The 22,448-nt window shown below is 36.7% G+C and overlaps 1 protein-coding gene across 1 annotated transcript in view; it reads left to right on the top strand.

The window, feature by feature from the left end:
- Positions 1-22,448, top strand: part of LUZP2 (leucine zipper protein 2) — a gene marked incomplete at both ends in the record, with an annotated part of 299,358 nt that overhangs the window by 56,338 nt on the left and 220,572 nt on the right. The window lies entirely within an intron of this gene.

Here is a 22,448-nt window from a genome sequence, read left to right as displayed (position 1 = left end):
ATTATAATGTGATTTTTGTTTCAAATACGTATTTTATATTGGAGAAGGAAAAAAAATCCCATATTTAATGACTCAGCATGGTTTTTCCCTTTTTTGGCTTCTGGATCAAGCAGTTTAGAGTCACCATAAGATGACACCATAAAAGAGTAAATTCCAGGGCCTCTTTTTTGTCAGTGGTTTAGACATCTCACCAGTAGTAATGCAGTTTCCCTGCATCTGTGATGACAATAATGTATGAGCTGAATGGTAACTAATAACTTCATTTCACTGGTTCTTCAAAGATATCAAGATATGTTTTTAATTAAAATATGAGTGAAGGAAATGTGAATATCTAAAGGGAAAACATACCGCTTTGAAGAAAGATACTTGACTATGCAATCTCTCTCATGACCTTGGGTAAGAGACTTTGGTCACCAGGGAAATGTCTTAGTCTATAGCTCATTTCCAAACCCCAACTCTTCGCAATAATTGTGTTCCCGGTCACCTTTGGTTTCAAATGTAGCTAAAGAAGCAAAGATCTCTCCTTGTTTTCATGTTGGTGGGGTATCCTCCTAGACCAATTCAAACTTCAGTTACCAATGTGGCTAATTTGCTTCTCCTTCAGCTCCCTTCTTCATGTAAATAAACGTCTGCCCCCTGAACTCTGAAGCCCGTAAATTCAGTCATTGGACCTGCCACTTAGTTGTCTTCTAGGATGTTCTGGGTATTTCTACTTGTTCCTGGACCTCCCATTAATTATCACAGATTCCTTTGAATTTTCTGTGCCTTTCTTTAAGGTCCTGGGGTCCAGTGATTCACCACAAGTTTCTCTGTTGTTAACCCATTTCCTTGTTCCTATGTTACCAATGTTAACCTATGTTACCCTAATTTCCTCTTCACTAAAATGAAGAAGATTGAGCTAGATTTTCTTGAAAGTTCTTGCAGCTCAGTAATTCCATTACCTGTGATTTATTAGCTTGCTATTCAATGTATTCTGATGCTGGACTCCAAATATCTTATTTTATTGCTGAGACAAGCTCTAGTAGGCATTGTATAAACTGAAGGCAAAATTGAATCAATCAAGGGAATTCAAAAGACTCTTTACATTAACTTATTCTCAAACTAGTGCTTAGCAGATGCTTTTTGAACAGAGGTCTTTCCATTTCTTCAAATCATGAAAAGTGCATCCATAATTATAGGTTAACAATTGAAATGTCAGACCACTGCTTGAAATTAGAAATGATAGAGAAACTCTCTTTGCTCAGTTTAACCTTGACCTGTTGCCTCATTTATTTTCAAATTTGCTTTAATTGAATGTTGAACAAGGGCTTTTTCAGCTCATCTGATCCCAAGCAAAATATTTTTAATTCCAACTCTGAATCCTGGAAAGAAAATAACAGTAACTGTGTTCACAACCAAAGTGACTCGGGCTTTGAGGGGGGAATGTTATTTGTTTATTCCTAAAGTTTGATATTTTAGTTAGGGTTTCAGTGCTTGGAATAGATATTATTTTTATTTATATGTGTTTAAAGTTGTTCGATTTTCTCCTTTATCCACAAAAATAAAAACTTGCCTTTCTAGAATGTACCATTGGTCTTCAGCTTTCCATTACAAAATGGAAATGTTTGTTAGATTATTACTGTAGAGTCATCGCAGTCTTCAAAATCAATAACTAAAGGAGTTAAACTATGGAAGAGCATGAGACAATTTGTAAGCTTTGCCTTGTTATTGCTAACATGATGACAGAAAAACTATGTATAGAACTCATCTATATCTCTTTATCATTTGGTGTTATTTTTTTGCCTGCCATCAATTATTAATGCATAATTAAATTCCATTAACAAGTTCATTTTATATTAATAACTTTGTTATCACCTTGTGATGAAGATGAAATATAGGGATAATGATTTTTCACTAATATAATAAAATTGATCTTCTTCCTCTTTATAAAGTACCTTTGAGATATATCCAATGTCACTAAAAAACTAGGTATAATTACAAAAAGGTAGAGAATTCATTTTTTTAAAGATTTATTTATTTAAGCATACAAGAGCTGGAGTGCAGGCCAGAGGTGCGGGGGGGTGGTGAGAGGATTCTCCAGAGACAGAGGGTGAGCAGAACAGGCAGATCTAATGAAATACACTGCTACTGAGGGGAGCAGCCTGCGAGACAGGAGAGGTCTGCTGCACCATGTGGGTAGCTCTCTGGCCGGCCGGGGATCAAACTCATGCTGCAATGGCTGGCAATAGCTTGATAGCACTGTATTTAACCCCTGTGCCAACAGGGAGGCCCATTAAAAAAAAAAAAAAAAAAAAGTTAGTGAATTCAAAATAGGAAATGCATTAACTGTGTTGATGCTTTCTAAAATCTACCCCCAATCTTGCCCTGCCTTATTTTCAGCATCAGCCACACATGGAGAGATTTTGTAGCATTCCTTTTTGATTATGTACAGATTTGAAGTACAAGAAATATTAGTCAGGAACTATATTTGAACATATATAATATATCCACTTGCAAATAGATTTAAAATATTCTAAACCCTTTCCAGTAGGAATCATTACCTATTTCCATGTGGGCAAACCAAAGTGGAGAAAAGTAAGTACTTGATCAATATCATACACCAAGTGAAGGACAGAATCACTTTTCAGGCAAAGGTCATTCCAACAATAAAGGTCAAACTTCCTGCTGTTTGCTTTCCTGAGGGGAAAAGTAAGACAAGATGAAGCTCTTTCCACCTCCACTGCCTCTGACTTTCTGGTTTTAATATGGTGATAGTTTTAGGTATCAGTTTATTAATCAAATCCTACCGCTCTAGTTTATGGTGTTCAGATCTCTTAGCCACAATTGCTCTTCTGTATTACTTTGGACAGCTAGAAATAAATTGGGGCAGTAGGAAGCTGTGGTAAGAATAGACTTCAGAGTTGACTTTGTTCGAATTCCGACTTTGTCTTTTAATTTTCTCCCTGAAACTGGATAAGATCTCTAAAATCCAGCACATGTAGGTAGCCTAATCTGCACACAATTGCAGATCAGTTGCTTAAGACTGTAAGCAAGTCATGAAACTTCCCAGCACTTATGTTTTGCCATCTGAAAAATTGTGATAATAATGGATAAATCTTAATGCTACATCCTATAAAGTTGAATGGAATTACATCCACAGAGCAGGCTGTACTTTGGGAAAGACATTCTGCTATGCAATAAAATGAAAAGCAGTAACCACTTTTTAAAAATATTTCTGAAATACAGACATCCCTGGTGGCACAAGGGGCTAAAGCACAGCACTGTGACTGTCCACACCCTCTGCAGCACCTGGCCAGCCAGAGAGGTGACCCACATGGCACAGCAGACCTCCCCTGTCTCGCCAGCTGCTCCCTTCAGCAGCATATTTCAGTCAGTTTTTCTGTTTTGCTCCCCAATCAGTTTCTGATGAATGCTCTCACCCCCACAACTCTAGCCTGAACCCCAGTTCTTAACTAAATCTTTAAAAAATTCTGAAATATTAATAATATTTCAACAACTATTGTTGAAGACATAGATTATCTTTTAATTTAAAAAAAAAAGACACCTACCAGTTTTCCTTACTGTCCTTTTTAGCTGATGGTTGCTGTTCTGCAATATCCCTTTTACATCTTGTGCAGATTAACACAGAAAGCCAATGGGGGAAATGAAAAGTGTAGTGTGGATGCCGAAAGGAAATCGAAAAACCTATCAGAGCACATTCTGTTTATTGTTACCTTTCAGCTGTCAGTGCTTTTCACTGTGCATTTTATTGGTTTTACACTAAGCAAGCATTAACTATTTTTTAATTGGCCTATTGTGCCAGAATCTTTAGATTCATTCTTACTGACAACAGGCATACATTATATGCCATGTCAGAGTCCCTTGGTGTTTCATTCAATCACAACTCCTCTTTCCCTGAATCTTGGTAATTAGAATTTGTGGAACCTTCCACATATAATTTGAGATTTTTATTTTCAAAAACACTTCTAACAGGGGCCTCTCTGGTGGCGCAGGAGTTAAAGTCTCAGTGCTCTCAAGCTATCACCAGCCACTGTAGCATGAATTTGATCCCCTGCGAGGGAGCAACCCACATGGTGCAGCAAACCTCTCCTTTCTCTCCCGCTGCTCCCCTCAGCATTGTATTTCAGTATATCTGCCTGTTCTGCTCCCAAATCTGTCTCTGGTGGATCCTCTCACCCTCTCACCCGCCGCACTGCACTTCTGGCCTGCACCCCAGTTCTAGTATAAATAAATAAATAAATAAACAAATAAATAAATAAATAAATAAATAAATAAATAAATCTTAAAAATAAACACTTCCAACAGGTTTACTGTCAATTTCCCCATATATTTAGTTGTTATTTAAGAGGCATTAGTGAAAAATAAGTACAAAAGCAGGTGATGTACCCATGACGGGAAACTATGCATTGTTTAGTTCCCCAAGTTGTTTATTTTCTTCACTTCTTATTGTCTCAACATGGCTGCCAACATTGCAAATGACCTGATATTTATCTGGAAGACTTGCCTCAGCCTTATTTAGAGCCCCTGATAGGTTCTTCCGAATGCTAAATGCTAACAAGTGACACCTTTGCAACACAGCCTGTGTCATCCAAGGGAAGCAACAGGAGTGTACAGAGAGAAAACCTTTGTCTGGGTTCACTCTCTAGTCTGAAAACAAAAAGCACAATAGAATGACCTTCTAAATATGCTGGCAGTGAAGATTTTACCTAGTGTGAGAAGAGGCAGTAAAATATCCCTTTTAAAAGTCAAGTCATAATAACAGGGGTAGGCAAAGGAACGAAAATTACACAGAAAAGAGGCGCATCTTTCAATAGAAGGCTTTCTGCCATTAAGAATAGAATTCATTACAGGCATCTATCATGGTGCCCACAAGGCAAGCAATGCCCATTCTTTAGATCCCTGCTACTCCGAATGGAGTTTTGCTTTTTGTTCTTCTAAGACTGGAACAATTTTGAATACAAAGCTTTGCCATTATAGCCTGTTTTTCTTAGTTTCAAATTTTAATGAAAAAGGTAGTAGGATCAATGTGAATCCTCTTTAGAAGACTAGGTCTATTCAGAGTTTTATTTATTCACATTCTGTAAGTCTCAAGACTGACATACTCTCCCAGTAGGATGTTCTGCTTCCCCCAGGGATCCCATCTACAATAGACAGCACCATGCTAGATACATCTTTCTAAAACATGTTTGCCTTTCCATTGGTTTCTAAATGAATTCAACCAAGGATTTCCTTCATATGATTCTCAAGTTGATTTGCAGCCTTATTTCACTATTCCCTGACTCTTACTGTGTTCTTTTTACTTTCTCACTTCTATCCAGAGACACTGTATCTACAATGCTTTACCTTCATTGTTCTGTCTCCACTTCCACATGCCCAAGTCTTTATGTGAGTGCAACTTCCTTCATAAATATTAGATGATCACTTTTGGCCTTTCAGTGAAAATTAACCTTTCTTTATTCAGAATGCTGTTCAGGTTAACATTGTATCTCTCTGTCTTTTAGCATTGTATCATTCTCTTATAAATGACTTGCATATAAATATAATTTACAGTGGCTTTTTTTCCACATTATGTACCATTATTCCTATTGTCTTTTAACTAAGCAACAAATAGTAATGATGTACAGTTCTCATGATTTTGTGGTTTGAGGGGTTCAGCTGAGTTCTTCCTTAGAGTCTCCCACGAGGTAGCACTTAGGCATCCACTGAAGCTGTCTAAGAGCTGTTCGCCCAGTCACTGTTTGATGCTAGATGTTGGCTAGGGATTTAGGTGATCCCACTGTCTGCAGTGCTGCAATTGTGCTTTCTTAAGGGTGACTAGTTTGTCCTAGCTCACCAGGGCATTCCCAAGTTTATCACTGAAAAAAATCTCATCCCGGGAATCCCCCCATGCTGGACAAAGTGAAATAGCCACCCAAGCAGTCCAGTAACCCAACTTAGATCCAGGTTCCTAGGGCCAATATCCAAAGTGTGGCTGTTCCAGTACTTTTTTTGAAGAAGCTCCAAGACTTTTTATCAACTAACTTGAGATATAACTTCTGCTGAATTTTATTAGTCAAGTGAGACATTATGGTTGACTCCGATATGATAGGAGCAGAATTAAACCCCACATTGAAGGAGTGGCAAAGTCATATTTTATATAGTTGAAAAATTGGGGTGGGGGTGCTTTAGCAACCTTCCTTGGAAGTTACAAGCTGCCAAACCCTATATTATGTAATCTTCCACAGGGCAGGATTCAAGTTATATTTAAATGCTGTTTATCCCTCCCAGAGTAAATAGAAGACACTTAATAAATTTCTTAAAAGCAAAAACTAGGAGGGATATTATTATCCTAAATTTATTATTAAAATCTTTACTTGGATCAAAAATACATGCAATTTTATTTAGATCTTTCCTCACTTATCTGGGTGAGAATGACAAATTTGGGTTAGAAATAAGAAAATGTGATGGGGAAAGTCCATGCTGCTTATGCCAGAGGGACAAGATCAATGCTGAGTGCTGTTAAGGGTCTGCTAGTAATTTCAAACCTTGGACAGTGTTTTTGGTAGAGTTATAGGCAGATAGTAACTAGTAGCACTATTGAGAAACACACTGTGTCCTGCAACAACAACTAAAGGAGTGAGAAAAAAAAAATTAACAGACTCTCCCATTTTTGCTTAAGCAATTACACTCACACCTTTAATGCCCAGGAAAAACATATTTTCAAATTATGAGTCTCAAACTTGGTGTCCCAGTAAGTCATGCCATCCCTGTATAAAAACAACCTTACTTTGTCTTATTTGCCCTATAATATATTTCATTTGCTTACTCCAAAATTAACTGAGAAAAATCTTAGTTCCAATTTGGTAAGCTCCATTATCACTTGTCAATAATCAACAAATTGTATCATGTGTAACCGCTCCTAAATAAGAGATTTGTACCTATAATTTGACTTTGATAAGTTAACGCAGACATTTGGCATTGACATCTGAGGTTTTGAATACTCTTATTAGTTGAGTTTTGAGAAGGTTGTGTTTCTCAAGTTCTAGCAAAGAGGCAGTTTTAATCTTTGTCAATATCCAGGGTCAGTTCTATTAGATTCTCAAAAAAGGGGCAGTCACAGTTTGTGGGCAGCTCTGATGGCTTTTATTATGTGGGCTGAAGCACAGAAGTTCAGCTCTGCTGAGTAACAACATAGAGTGCATTTTACAGATCCAGATGCCCTCTAATTGCTTTAAAATGTCAGGTGCTCCAAGCAGGAGCAAAGAAGCACAGGCAGTGGAGAACTAATTGGTATTGGGACATGAAGCTTTTCTAGGTCACTGATTTACATTAGGCTCAGGTCAGTAGTAACTCAAATGTATTCCGGCAAAGTACTTTCTGGGAAATCAGGCCTGGATGAGCTACAGTGTCTGCTGGATAGTGTGTCACCTCAAAACCAAAGGGCAACTGTCAGCTTTGTTGGTATTGGGGGTTATTCATCTTTGAGATATTTGACTTCAATGTTGAAGTATTGCAATTTAGGAAAGGAATTCAGACTTCACAAAATCAAATTGGGAAGGCAAGATGGTGGTTATTTATAGACCTGTGTATAAGACATCACAACGTTCCATTCCAGAGACCTCTACAGGAGCGTATGGGACAATAACACGGATGATCACTGTGTTTGCTTTAATGAAGAGGGGCCAAGTGAGTGTGACAGTGGAATCTACAAGAACAAATATTACTGCCTTTGTTTTCAGTCATCCACTCCATAGCCTAAGACTAGACCTCATGCCAGTGCCCTGCTCCTGGGATATTGTTGGATCCAAAAATAGAGTATTGTAAATAATTGTGCTTGAAACATGTTTAGTAAAATATCTCATTTTACCTGAGACAAAAAAAAAAAAAAACTCCATCTACATGTTGATTTGTTACTGATACTGCCTCTTCAACATGTCAGAGTAGTTTCACTTTCTCTTCATCCTGGAGAATCCAAAAGCTAGTATGTATAATCTTAACAGATACCTGGAAATAGTTACATTTTTGTCCATTTTATATCCAATACAACACCAAGGCATCACCTTTATGTTTCTTGAACCATCAGTTTAATAACCTTATATCATCCTGAACTTTAATTTTCCTTTCTATATCAAATAATATATTGCTTCTATAACTATTGCATATGTTCCTACAAATAACCATATATAAGAGAACAAGTTCTAAAGCCATGTTTAAGTTTGTGTGGGTGTCTTAAGAGCAGAAAAGATTAATTCTGCTGGGAGATTAGGTAAAATTCATAGAGACTGTTGCATTTGAGCTGGCCTATAAGAAATTGGTAGGATTTTTATAACAGTAATAGGATCTGATCCAGTTATTTTCACGTTAGAGGATAGAAACACCATACTCAATGATGACATACTATAGTGGTTATATTTAAGCAAATATAATGTTCATTATTGGAAGCAAAGTGTTTATGCTAATTGGTAATTGGCTTATATTGTCTGATATCTTGTTTTAGAACATCTAAAATCACATCAAGACACATTAGTCAGGAATCCATAGGCAGTGACTGTGATCAACAGACTCCAAATCTGTGCTAATCAAAAAATATTTTTTTAGAATCTCTGATCTGCAGAATTCAATAAAAGACAAAAATATTCATTTAGAAATCATCAGAACATGGTGACCTCCAGAAATTTGAATATAGGGATCCAAACTGCAAGAACCATATCAATACCTCTGCTCAGAAATAAAAATGGAACTCCAAAAATTTAATCTCTATTTTTTTCAGTTAAATATCAAACTATAAAGAACATATTTAAAGTCAGCCTGTGTCATAATACTGTCATGATTAGGGAGAAATGAAACAACTGTTTATAGTCTGCTTCATTGGTGACATGGTAATTACAATAAAAGATTGCCATTGCGAGTACTATTAGAAAAAAGAAATGTATCAAATCAAAAGAAATGTATATGCATTGCCAAGCAGTTGTTACAGGCAGACATAAGATGAAGTTTAAATGTTGAATATGCATAATGCATAGCTATGTGTTTTATGCATATATATATGCATACAGATGTTATATATATCTTTTAAATATACATGTGTGTTTTATCCACACACATTTTCATTTTATGCATTAATTTGGGTTGTTGCTGGATTCATATGGGAATTGCTTGCATAGTAATACACAGCTTTGCTACAGTAAAGCATCTTTCAAAATTGTTCTATCTGAGATGAAATATAATTTCCTTTAATCTAAATCCTTGATCAGCAACTAACCTGTATATTCAAACGTATCAGACTTTTTAACCCTATGTTAAGAGTTTCCCATAAGATGTTGGGTGCCAGAGTTTTAAACATCTTTTGAATGTGGGAAAATTTAAATGTGCAAATGTAGTAAAATTGAAAAGGAAAATTTAACATAAACCTTCATAAGAAAATAATTACTTTCAATGACAAATATTAGCAAAGAACTAAACCCTTAATATTAGGACTGTTCTTGTATTTCATCACAAGAAGTTCAGTGATGAGTAAAGTAGTAAAACTATATTTTTCTTGCAGTATTCTTTTTGTTATACTACTGCCTCCTTCTTCCTTGTTGTCCTTATATAGGAGCGATTTGAGATCAGTTTGGACTATAAGAAGCAATACTCATTATTCAGTCATATCAAAAACACTTTTCATGCACCTATTGTATGTTTTGTAAATACAAATTTATTATAAATCCCTGGAAATAAAGAAAGGTAAACATTTTTTTTTTCCCACCCAGAAATAGTCTTTTGGGAGACAAATAAACAAATGAAGCCATTAGTAAAATATAAGCTATACAAATATTTTTGCACGTGGTTCTGGGCACTGAGTAAACAAAAACAAAAGCCTTCTTTTCCCTGGCATTTTCATCTGTGGAAATATAGGAGTGTTTCCTAAAACTGAGATAGAAAGGTGTATGGTATAATAGTTGCCTTCTCAAAGAAGTACTTGTATGATTGATACCTTCAAGAAAAATTTGGAATTGGATGAATGAAATTTGTGAGTACATTGGCATGTTAGATGAAAGTGAGGGTGGAGTGAAATTCAAGTACAGTTATCTATGTCTCACTGTATAACAAAAAAACAAAAATCAGTGTTTCATATTATCCCTAAAAATAAACTAATCATTTCAGAGAAAATGATATTATGAAATATGATTCCAAGACAGATTACTTCAAAGAAAGTGTCTTGCAATAGTCAGAAGTCAGTCTGGCTTTGTGTCTTTCTAAAGCATATCATCATGGTACATGGGAAGACTGTAGCTGTTGACAGCACAGCAGGATGTCTTTGCCTCTAGAGAAGCAATTCCAAAGAATGGCTTGTTGCCAACATTGCAAGTCTGCTGACATCAGAAAGTCCGGGTAAATGAGGGTTGATGAAGTAATCACTGTAAAATCTCTGGGTCTGTTCAAATAACCAAGTGATTGTCTTTCATTCTCCAAAACATTCAGTACACTTGAGAATCTTTTTTTTAAACTCATTAATCTAGATAGATAACAAGTGACAAAGTTTCTTGGAGTTGTACTAATTGGATTATCCGCTATGTGCTTAGCTGTTAAATGCTGAGTCTTCCTTTTAGCTAGAAAATGTTTTCTCTATCAATATGACTGAACACAGATTTTCCTTCTTAAGATACTTAGATTTGTGAAATTATACTAACTCAGATTCTAATGGAAAACTGCTTTTCTCTATAAGAAACAAGAAGATGACCTATAATGCTATAGATTCTCTGGTGTGGAGTGTATTATCACCCCAGCTCTCAGTTTATATGTGAATCGCCAGCATACTGTCATCTGGTATCTCTTGATAGCTTACTTTCCACTTAGAATCCTTTCATCTTTGGGCCATTTTAATTGTCATCTCTTGAACCTTCCTTCCCCAGTTTTGTCTGTTTCCTGATAATTAATCTACGTTAGACTTGTTGATTATTATTATTCAAATGTAGCAAATGTCAGCATTTAGTCTTCAACTGCAAGGCTAGACAGCACTGTTCCTTTAACCTCATTCTCATCTTTTGTCATTTTGTTTGTTGGATTTTCATCCTCTTCATTTACTCTAGCCTACATTTTTCCTGTTTCTCTTAAAATAAAGAATTATTTGAGAGTGATTATAGCTGAGATATACTGAGATGATTGTTAATGTTAGTATTTTGGTGACATCTGAATTTGAGGAGCATATGAAGAAACAAAAACATCTTTCATTTATATTGCTTATGTAAAGTTACATGTTTTCATTAGTCAAATATCATTTACCTCTCATTTTCATGTGTAAGTACAGGCTACATTTTCTTTAAACCTAATAGTAATACTTTCCTTGGATTTTGAGTAAACTTGTGTAAAGTCACCAAATGTGACTTTTATCTCCCAAAAGATATATTGAAGTCCTAACCCTAGAACTTATGTATGTGACCAGATTTGAAAAACAGAATCTTAATGTAAGAGGAGATCATGCTGGAATAAGGCGAACCCATAATCTAGTGACTAATATCCTTAAGAGAAAAGGGTAAGAGATATAGTAAATGGGCCTCCCGGTGGCGCAACAATTGAGCATTGGGTTGCGAAGGTGCCCGCAGCCTCAGCAGTGCCAGTCGATCCCCAGCCACAGGGTGAGGGTCCCACATGGCATGCAGATCTCTCCTGCCTACCGCTGCTCCCCTCAACAGTGTACTTCTTGCTCTGCTCTCCCCTCTGGCTCTAGTGAATTCTCTCACCCTCCTGCGCTTCTGACTGTACCCTGTACCCAGTGCTTGTATAAATTAAAAAAAAGAAAAAAGAAACAATTTTTTTTAAAGAGATATAGTAAAAGCCACATCAATGGAAATATGTCATGTGAAAACACAGGCAAACAAAGGAAAGAAAATCATGTGAAATTTAGACAGATATTGGAATTATGCAACTGCAGATTAAGAAACACAAGGATTACTGGCAACCACTAAAAGCTAGGAGAGAGAAGATGGCCCCCACCACAAGTTGATTTCACATTTCTAGCCTCCTGAATCATGACAGAATTAATTTCTGTTGATAAGCTACCTAGTTTGTGGCACTTTATTATGGAAGTGTTGGGAAACTAATATTAGGGGCTTGTTGCTTGAAAGACTAAAAAGATGCCCCTGGTGTTTTCAAATGTGTAACATATAGGAAATCTCAGGGCTAGGAGAGATCTGAGTTCAAATCCTTGTTGACTAATAAGATGCATACTTTTCAGCAAGTTGTCAATTTCTCCAGGTACCAGAACTCAAATCTTTTGCATGAAGATGACCATCTTTAATGACATAATTGGCATTAAATGAAAACATGTGTCTAAAACACCTAGTACTTTGCAGCTGAGGAAATGTTCCATAAATGTAAGCATGAAAACAAAGAGAGGGATTTGGCTAAAAAATGTGGATTCACATTTTCTATTAAAGGAAGATAGACTTTCATGACTGGGAATATTAAGAAGGATGAAATAGCATGTCTATGGTCACATACTATTATTGGCAGATTTTTTTTTTTTTATTCCTGTGGCTTTCAACAGCTAGAGTAATTCCTGTGAATGCTTTATCTTACATGACAAAAGGGACTTCACAAATGTAATTAAGTTTACTCATTGGCTGACCTGGGAATATGAAGATTATTCTTGATTATCTGACTTGACCCAGTGAAACTACATGAGCCTTTAAAAGCAGAACTTTCTCCCGCTGAAGGCAGAACAGGAAATAAGAGATATCTGAAATAAGAGGAGTCAATATGTCATTGCTGACTTGAAAGGTCATAGAGAGGTGCAAGTATCAACAAATTGGCAAATTTGGTCTCCCAATGCAAGAAACTGGATTTTGCCCAAAACCATAACAACCTTGGAAACAGTGTCTCCCAAGCTACTCCAGAAAGAAACAAAACCTTACTAATACCTCTATGTATGTCTTGATATAGCTAATGTAAAGTTAGAATATAGATAATAACTATAATTCATTATGTTAGAAGATAAGCTTGAGGCATATTACAAATTTTAAGAGTTTAGTTGGCCAAAAATCTGTTCTGTTCCAACTGGATAGTACATAACTTGGCCAATAGAGCCAAGGTAAAGAATTATCCAGAGAAAGTGAAGAAGTAAACACAGAGTATTTGATTAGTTATAGCTTAAAACCTAGTTGGCTGTTTGCATTTGGTTGTCCTTAGCACTTTGATATCATAGCTTTGTGTCATTTACAGGCTTAGATTTGGTTTTTTTTACTTAGAGTATAAGAACATTACGGTCACATAAGTCTATTGACCTCCTTGTTTAATTAATTTAACACCCATATTGGCTTCTCTTTACCAGACCAGATTCCTTAAAAGATTAAATCTGTTTTTGCTTGACTTAAACATTTCTCTAAGAAAGTGGATTATGAGAAATTGTATATCCTTATATCAGGTAGCTTATCCAAGTTGTTTTTCTCCACCCAATAAAATTTATGTGACCATAAAAATAACATAAGTGTGTCAGTGCTTACTATTAATAATAACTATCAATAAATGAGCTGCATTATTGTAAGTAACTACCATTGATAAAGGCACAACTTCAGTTCTTTTGAAATTCTTGTTACTTAGTAGAACCTGTCAATTCTTGATGGCAGTGGTCAAGATTGTCCATATACATGAACAGTACAAGATTGCATATATATATATATATATATGTACAAGCATATATAGTATAAGCATATATACAGTACAAACATATATATACACACACACATATATATAAACATATGAACACAGGTAAATGTCATGATATATGCAAAAAAAAGGTATACATAAATGTTGACATGTGAGTTCGTGATTTTTCTCAATTAAATGCTGGCCTAAATTTGAATATCTTCAAAAAATGTCTTATGTGTATATTCCTAGTAGAATATTCCTGTTTAAAATTCAGGAAGGATATTTTGCTTTCAAATTCTTCATTTCAAGTTTTGCATGTTGAATTTTGAGGAATTACTCCCAGGCTTTCAGTTTCCCCAACCCTAGAATCATTTGAAAATGCAAGCAATAAATGAAAAATATCATCTTTCTGATTAAGCATATTAAGCTAAAAAAATGCCCTGGATATATGGTCTCACTAGGCTTCTAATTCTCCCCGTAATGCCAAACTCACCCATCTCTGCAAATAATTCCCTTTCAGAAAAACCCTTCATTCTTTTAGGGAGAAAATTGTGATTAAAAAAAAAAAAAGAAAAGAACTTGGAAGTTTCTTATTGTTCCACAAAAGATATAAATTATCATTTTATGGTAGACAAACTATCAAGGATAGTATTTAAGGATATCATTTTAAAATTCATAGTGTGGGTGAAATAGGTGGGTGTCACAAAGATTACACATTACTATGGTTTTCAAATTTATAAAGCAAATTTTGTTATCTATTTTTGTGCCACTTCTCTGTGGTTATGGCACATTTATTTCCAAATAGTCTAAAATTTTTTTTTGTTCCAGTTCTGATGGGGAGGCTCTTTTGGAAAATGCCAGGGTTTGAGTTTTCTAATATGAAACCCAAAGACTGAGCAGAGAGGCAGGCATACTTTCAGATGGTCTTGTCTCCCCATCATACCCCAAGCAAGTGATTCCAAAAAGTTATTTCTGAATGATCCAAAAAACCTAAGTTTAACTCTCATTTATCAAAGGGAAGACTTTTTTTTAAGAAGATTAAGTTCATTAGTGTATATGTGAGAGGAATCTTTATTTAAGCCTTCCAGACATTAACATTCTTTTGGAATATTTGAATATAACCCAAGTGGGAGCCAGAAATGTGTCACAAAAACTAGCACTTTGTGAATTCAGGAGAAATTGTATGCATCTGGAATATCGGATGTGAGTCTTCTCATGAACATGATGCTTTTCCAAAAATATTTTGTAACATGTGCAGCCAGAGAAAAGGGAAATAAATATCTAGCTATAGTAGATGTATACATTTATAACCATATAATCCAACATGTGGATTTGCACTGTTTTTTTCCTGCATCTACAATAGTCTCATAAATGAAGATGCAATCTGATTTACAGAATGCTTTCTTAAGTTGATGTGGATATTTATTGCTTCAGTTACTCAAGTGATAAACTAACATTCAGATCCCACTTAAATATTTGCATAAAGTCTTCCCATGTAGCAATTGGGGGGGGGGATACAGGTATACAAGGTCTGTAATCAAAGGACCTGGTTGCATATTTTGTTTTTGTCATGTCTTATTTGACTCATTATGATATTATATAAACTCTTCAGTCCTGGAGGAAAAGGTGGCCTACTCCAAGTTGCAGAGATACTATTCCAAACAATGGCATATGATAGATTTTGGGTTTTCTTCCTACAACTTGCCCTGCCTTGTACCTTGGGAGATATTAGTTATGACAAGCTTATCCTTCTGGGGCACCAATCACACTTGTCCCAATAATATCAAAGGGCAAAATTCCATGGTGAGAAAAAAACTTGAATCAAATGTTACTGCCCCAACCTAGTGCCTGCTTACAAAGGAAGTATCCCTCTGAGAGATGAGAGCCACTAACCCAATCTCTGTATAAGTGGCACCAAGTATTTACCAGGTTTGCAGGCTACAAGAACAAAGGGCTGAAGCTCTCCAGAGGTAACTTTTTTTTTTTTTTAATTTGAAACAGTATGTGGTGAAGTTCAAGATTATGAATGTTCTAGAAAACAGTTTAGATTATAGAAGAGGATGGTAGTACCAAGATAGCAAAAATGTGAACTCTCAACCTACTAGGAATGCACTATAAAGTACAAGTAGAAGAATAAGCTAAAAAGATCCCTCCTATGGTCACAACGAATGTCAAAGATTGTCATTAAAGATTATACCTGTAAAGGGCCCAAATTAATTGGAGAGAGCAATTTATGGTCCGGGGAAATAATTTAAAACAATACACCAATGGCCTGGCAATTAACCAAGGCTAACCACTAGGTGTGGAACAACTGAGACAGACAACTTAATACAGAGAGCAATAAGAGACAACCATGCCCAGTTTTATAGGGAACAAAACATAGGTTCAAAAGATGATAATGAACCATCCCATAATTGCCAACTAAATAGGAGATATGAGATGCTGACCCCTCTCCGTTTTCTTTTACATTCTCAAAAGCTTAGTACTCTTATCTGCCCTCTGGCTTATTAATATACCATTTACCCTCCAGGCAGGCACAAGAGTTCAGTAACAATTATTTGTAAATGGTCAAAAATCAAAGATCAAGGGGTCATGTGTAACTTTCCTGACACCACATAGTAGCATCTTGGTATTTATATGGGCAGAGTAAACTTTTTGTGAGCTATAATAAGAATGAAATCATTTCTATTAAAATGCATTGCTATTCCTGTGGTTTCGTACCATGCCGAGGTGTTAGCAAAGCTTTCACTTGATTCATTCTGTGCTGCTACTGACTGTTCATTTCGTTGCCTGGATGGTGATCCTTTTTGGATCCTGAAACAATTTACACTTATTAAAACTAAAAGTCTGGTGCCTGGACATAAATTATTTGAGTCATTTATAAAAGTATTTGCAATACACAATAACTAGCAATGATCTATTCACTGGAAAGGCTAGCTTTTAGTAGCAATTCAGACATGCATTTAGATGTTTGTGAGCTCTCTCTCCCTCCCTTTCAAGCTTCCTTCCTCCTACCTCCCTCTCTGTGTGTGCATCTGTATGTGTGTGTGTGTGTGTGTGTGTGTTTTAGGAGGTAGGAGTAGTTAACCCTGTCTTCTGTGATTACATTTATCTAATCAGTCTTATAAGCATACCTTGACTTCTGTGTTTGTCCCGTACCTTCTGTGAGGTACTAGAGGTTCTAATATGTCCCCTACTCTGATGCGCTTTTTTTTTTTATTTATTCAGAGGGCAGATTTATTAGGAAAAAAGAGAAAAGTGGCAAGAATGTGCCTGCATAGATGTAGGTGGGCAGTCTTGGGTTGAGAGCTGCTTCTCTGAGGAATTCTTTACCAAGTGGTCCAATCAAGAACCAAACAGGAAACACAACATTAAAGATTGTATCATGAGAAAATAAAAGGGATTTTGTAGACATATGTTTACATTTTTGAAATTTCAGGGATCCACACAATTGATTTTCAGAGATATAATTTATGGATTTGGACTCACCTAGAAAACTTGAATTCCACTTACATCCCAAACCGGCTGTGTGTCCTTGTATAAATCACTTAGCATTTATTAGCCCCTCCCATGGGATGTATAGCCTCTCTCACTAATAAAATAGTATTATTTTAAAAGATTTATTTATTTATGCATACAAGAGCTGGGGTGTAGGCCAGAAGTCAGTGGAGTGAGAGGACTCACCAGAGACAGAGTAGGGAGCTGCTGAGGGGAACAGCGTGTGAGACAGGAGAGGTCTGCTGCACCATATGTGGGTTAACGCTCCCTGGCTGGGAATCAAAATCATCCTGCAGTGGCTGCAGATTGCTTCATAGTGCTGAGACTTAATTCCCTGTACCACCAGGGAGGCCCAAAATAGTATTATTTAAATAAAGTAATTCAGGGCCTCCCCGGTGGCGCAGCAGTTGAGCGCTAGGTTGTGAAGCTGCCCACAGCCTCTGCAGCGCCAGTGTGATCCCCGGCTGCTCCCTGACCACCGGAGGGGGGGCCCACATGGCGCACAGACTTCTCCTGCCACTGACCGCTGCTCCCCTCAGCAGTGTACTTCGGTCCTTCTGCCTGCTCTGTTCCCCTATTTGGCTCAGGTGAATTCTCTCACCCTCCTGCGCTCTGACTGTACCCAATGCTTGTATAAATAAATAAATAAATCTTTTAAACAAACAAGCAAACAAACAAATAAATAGATAAAGTAATTCATTTGATGTCTAGAAGAGACCTGAAATCTGATAGGTATTGTATCATTTCTGGTTTCATTCCCTTTTCACATCCTTGACATATTTGGTTAGAGTCATATTTTGTGTACACACTGATGTATTCCTAAAACTGAACACTTATAAAATGGCATTTGCCCTTTTCATGAAGCACTGTTGATGCTCAGAGAAAATTTCCTCCTTGGATTCTTCAGTCTGCCCCCTATAAATATGTCACAATTTTACTAACAATTCACTAAACTTTCAATTAGATTCTTTTTTAAATCAGGGTCTTGGGAGTAGATACTCTGCTTTAGAGAGATGCTAGTTCAACCACCTGTGATAGTTCCCATTCTCTTTAAATGACATCTTCCAATGTCAACGAAAATACATCACACAAATACACTTTGTAACAAAAGTATGTAGAAAGTCACATATTAACAGGTCTTAGACCCACAATTCTTAATTAATAGAGTGACTACTGTGGGAATTAGAAATCATTTCATATTGTCTGGTAGTTTTATTTTTTTTAAATGAAAGTAGATGGAAGACAAGCAATGCAATGCCATTAAATGAATGTTATGTTCTAAATCAGGTGAACCAAACAGCAAAGATCTTTTTTCTTTTAATCTGATGAGCTGATATTAACTCTTATTATTTCCAGCATTCTATTTTTAAATGTATAATTTTGTTTCCAGTTCTAACAAAGCAACTTTCTTTTCCCTCATATAATGGATAGCACTATGTACCAGTGTTGCACACTGGGGAAGATGCTGGATAGAAAGACATTCAGGGGCCTCTCCTGATGGTGCAGCTGTTGAGCGCTAGGATGAGAGGCTGCCCACAGCCTCTGCAGTGCTCCAACAAAAAAAAAAAAAAAAGACATTCAGGCTTCAGGCCAATCTTGCCACTATCTAGTCATGTAATCCTAAAGTCAGCCCAAGGCGAAGGTGGAGTTATGATCCTTATAATCACCACTTTACCTTATTTTCCTCCATGTAGTAGCTACCACCTTGCAAAACCATTTTTAAGATTATCTTATAACTCAAAGTGTTAGGATATATGAGAAAGTGAAATTGAGTTACAAATTACTTACTCATAATTATAGTTATGACTCAATTAGTTAAATAATTTTTGAAAATCAGAGATTCATTTTCCTACTACACAAAGAGAGGTTGAACTATATCTGTAAAAATCACTCTGGTCCTAACTCTTTTACAATATGATACCTAACACAAGTGGAAAATAAATATATAATCACTATATTCTGAATATGTATTTATATGCATACATTAGATACTTAAATAGAAAATAATTATTTAATTAAGAGATATAATTTAAAATTCTGGTATTTGTTATGATTTAGATTAATTTATGTTGCCCTATTATTTAGTAAGATCTAGATTAACATTAACATATGAAGTAAGAGCTGAGTTTGAATATAATCTCAGTTGTTATTTCTGAAAAAAAAAGATAAGTCCTTAAAGTTTGTTTCCAGTTCTATAAATGAAAAATACAAACATCTCAAGGTTGTCGAGAATATTCTGGGAGTGGGGGCCCTCTCTGATGGCACAGTGGTTAAGTCTCAGAGCTATCAAGAAGCTATCTCCAGACATTGCAGCATGAGTTCGATCCCTGGCCAGGGAGCTAACCCACATGGCACGGCAGACCTCTCCTGTCTTTTCCACTGCTCCCTTATCAGTGTATTTCACTGGTGAATCCTCTTACCCCTGCACCTCTGGCCTATACCCCAGTTCTTGTATGCATAAATAAATAAAAATAAATCTTAAAAAAAAGAGAATATTCTAGGGGACCACGCATCCGAGTACTTTTTCAGATGAAAGTATGTGTATTTCTAACCTAATTTCATTCACTAGCTTAAGGGGGTAGATATCCCAGAAAGTGCCATTCCTTCCTCTCTCATTTTCCATGGTTCATCACCCATTCCTGGAGGGAAGTCCAGAGAGAGATGCAATTATGAGTCACCAGGAAATTCAAACTGGGTCTGATCAAACTTGCCTAGAGTGAGATGAGTCAGAGTAAATATAACTCAATTCTAGAAGGTTAAATACACAGTGATCACCTTTTCTCAAGTCACACTGTGAGGGCTGGAAACAGGAATCAGAGCCAAAAAAAGGGATGGAGGGCATCAAAGGATGAAAATGTGAAGGCATTTTGAGCAACAATAAAAAAAAAAAAAAACATAGAAATAAAGACAGTTTCATTACCAAACCACAAAATAGGCACCTTTGTTTATTGCTTGTCATTGTATTGTTCTAGTAAACCAGTGAAATCTGTTCCCATAGATAGGATAAAGTGTTATACCATAACAATTACTTTCTATAAATCCAAATGAAAGGAAAATTCAATAGAATGGACAAAAAAGCATTTAGGAAGCTAGGATTGTGGAGAGACCCCAGATCACAGGCAGAGATAGCCATTTCCTTTTCTGCATGAATCCACAACATTCTCTGTACCACACTAAAGACAGACAGAACCTTAAAATCATTTAAGATGCTGCAGCTAGTTGTCACATATCAGCCTAGTCTCTTTGCAATCTTAAGAGAGGACACCTTATCTTTCTTCGCTGTGAGAACTCAGCTTGGCCAGCTTGAGTGATGGGGCTTTTCACTGGGCAAGGGTAAAAATTCTCTCTCTTCATCTTGCCTTTCGTTACAGGAAGCTGACACTTGGAAAACTCAGGTGGAGCCATTACGAGATAGCAAAGTGGGACTTGAGCTGATTGACTGCTATGTCTCTACACAAAGTAACATGTTGCCCAAAGAGATATTGATTAGCTTCTACAGCTTGGAGAGCTCAAACTCCATTTTTAGTCCTGGTCTGTTGCTCTAAGGCCAGTGAGATGTCATGAAGAATTTGCTGTACTTGGGCCTCCCCGGTGGCACAATGGTTGAGCGCTGGGTTGCGAAGCTGCCTGCGGCCTCTGCGGCACTGGTTCGATCCCCAGCTGTTCCCCGGCCACCGGAGGAGGGTCCCACACGGCGCCCAGACCTCTCCTGCCGCCCGCTGCTCCCCTCAGCAGTGTACTTCGGTCCTTCTGCCTGCTCTGCTCCCCGTTCTGGTTCTTGTGAATTCTCTCACCCTCCCGCGCTTCTGACTGTACCCAGCGCATGTATAAGCAAAACAAACATACAAACAAATAAATAAATAAAACATGCCTCTATTAAAAAAAAAGAAAAAAAAAGAATTTGCTGTATCAGTAGCAGCTTAAGTGGTTGTCCATTTCCAGTAATTTTAAGGCTGAGCAATCTGTAGGCATGACTTTCTGGTGACGATTCTGGACACTGGAATATATTATAAACAGAGAAGCAACAAAAATATAACTAAGGATAGACAGAAATATGTAAGGAATTTTAGATTGGGAATGGAGTCCATGTGATGTAGACACATCCTCATATGTGCTTTTATTCAAAATCTTATTTTGCCATATCTATCTTTAAAAAGTTGTTTGAATAAGAATTTTGTGTGGAGGGGCACAATACCCTGCTTTCATAAAAATATTTAACTTCCATTTACTATTGTGTAGAATTTAACCTTTCTATAAGTCTTTACAGAACAATTATCATGGCCCTGTCAGTGTGCTAGACAATGATATGATGATTTTAACACTAACAATGGATAAAGATTGCCTACAATTGCTCTGTCTTGTTTGATCTTCCTAAAAACACAGTCAAGTAAGCATATTTATATCCCTGTTTTACATATAAGGATTCTAAAAAGCCTTTTCAAAATCTCATAGTTTATAGACAAAACTTGGGCTTAAAATTAATTCTATTTGACTCCAAAATTGTAGATTTAACCAAAATATTATATTCCCTTTGAGCAAGGAGCCACTTCCTTGAATTCAAAGGCACACTGAAGAGTAGTGAGTGAGATATAGACACAAGTCGCTACCCTGTTTATCTGCCCACTTACTTACAAGTCCACTCAAGACAGTGCTAAACCACACTGTGGTCTCCTTGTGTCTGCATGACCTGATCACTAACTCCTGGTTATCCTTAGTGCCTTGCACCCTCTCTGTATTGGGTCTAACCATACTGATCTTCCTCAGTCTTGCTGTACTCCCCTCCACTTTGGGTCCATCACTGGTTCAGACTTCATTGTTTATTGATCTCCTGAGGATTTCAATTTAAATATAATTTTCTGGAGAGTCCTTTTCTTTTTTTTAAAGATTTATTTATTTTTATTATTTATACAAGCACTGGGTACAGACAGAAGCGCGGGAGGGTGAGAGAATTCACCAGAGCAGAGCAGGCAGAAGGACCGAAGCACACTGCTGAGGGGAGCAGCAGGCGGCAGGAGAGGTCTGGGCGCCGTGTGGGACCCTCCTCCGGTGGCCGGGGAACAGCTGGGGATCGAACCGGTGCTGCAGAGGCTGCAGGCAACTTCGCAACCCAGTGCTCAACCGCTGCGCCACCGGGGAGGCCCTGGAGAGTCCTTTTCAAAGATAAAAATTAGTGCATACTATTGCATGAACATGATTCAATGGATACATTGAAAAATGAATCCAAATATAAATAATGTGAACAATGAGTATTTCCTTTTTTATATAAAAATGTTTCAAGTTTTTTTTTGTTTTGTTTTGTTTTGTTTTTTCTTTTAATATTTATTCATGGATACAAGAGCAGG

The sequence above is a fragment of the Talpa europaea genome (genome assembly GCF_964194135.1).
Source record: "Talpa europaea genome assembly, chromosome: 1".
NCBI classification, from domain to species: Eukaryota; Metazoa; Chordata; class Mammalia; order Eulipotyphla; family Talpidae; genus Talpa; species Talpa europaea.
Note: the sequence above shows the minus strand (reverse complement) of the source record. Positions and strands in the feature narration are given on the sequence as shown.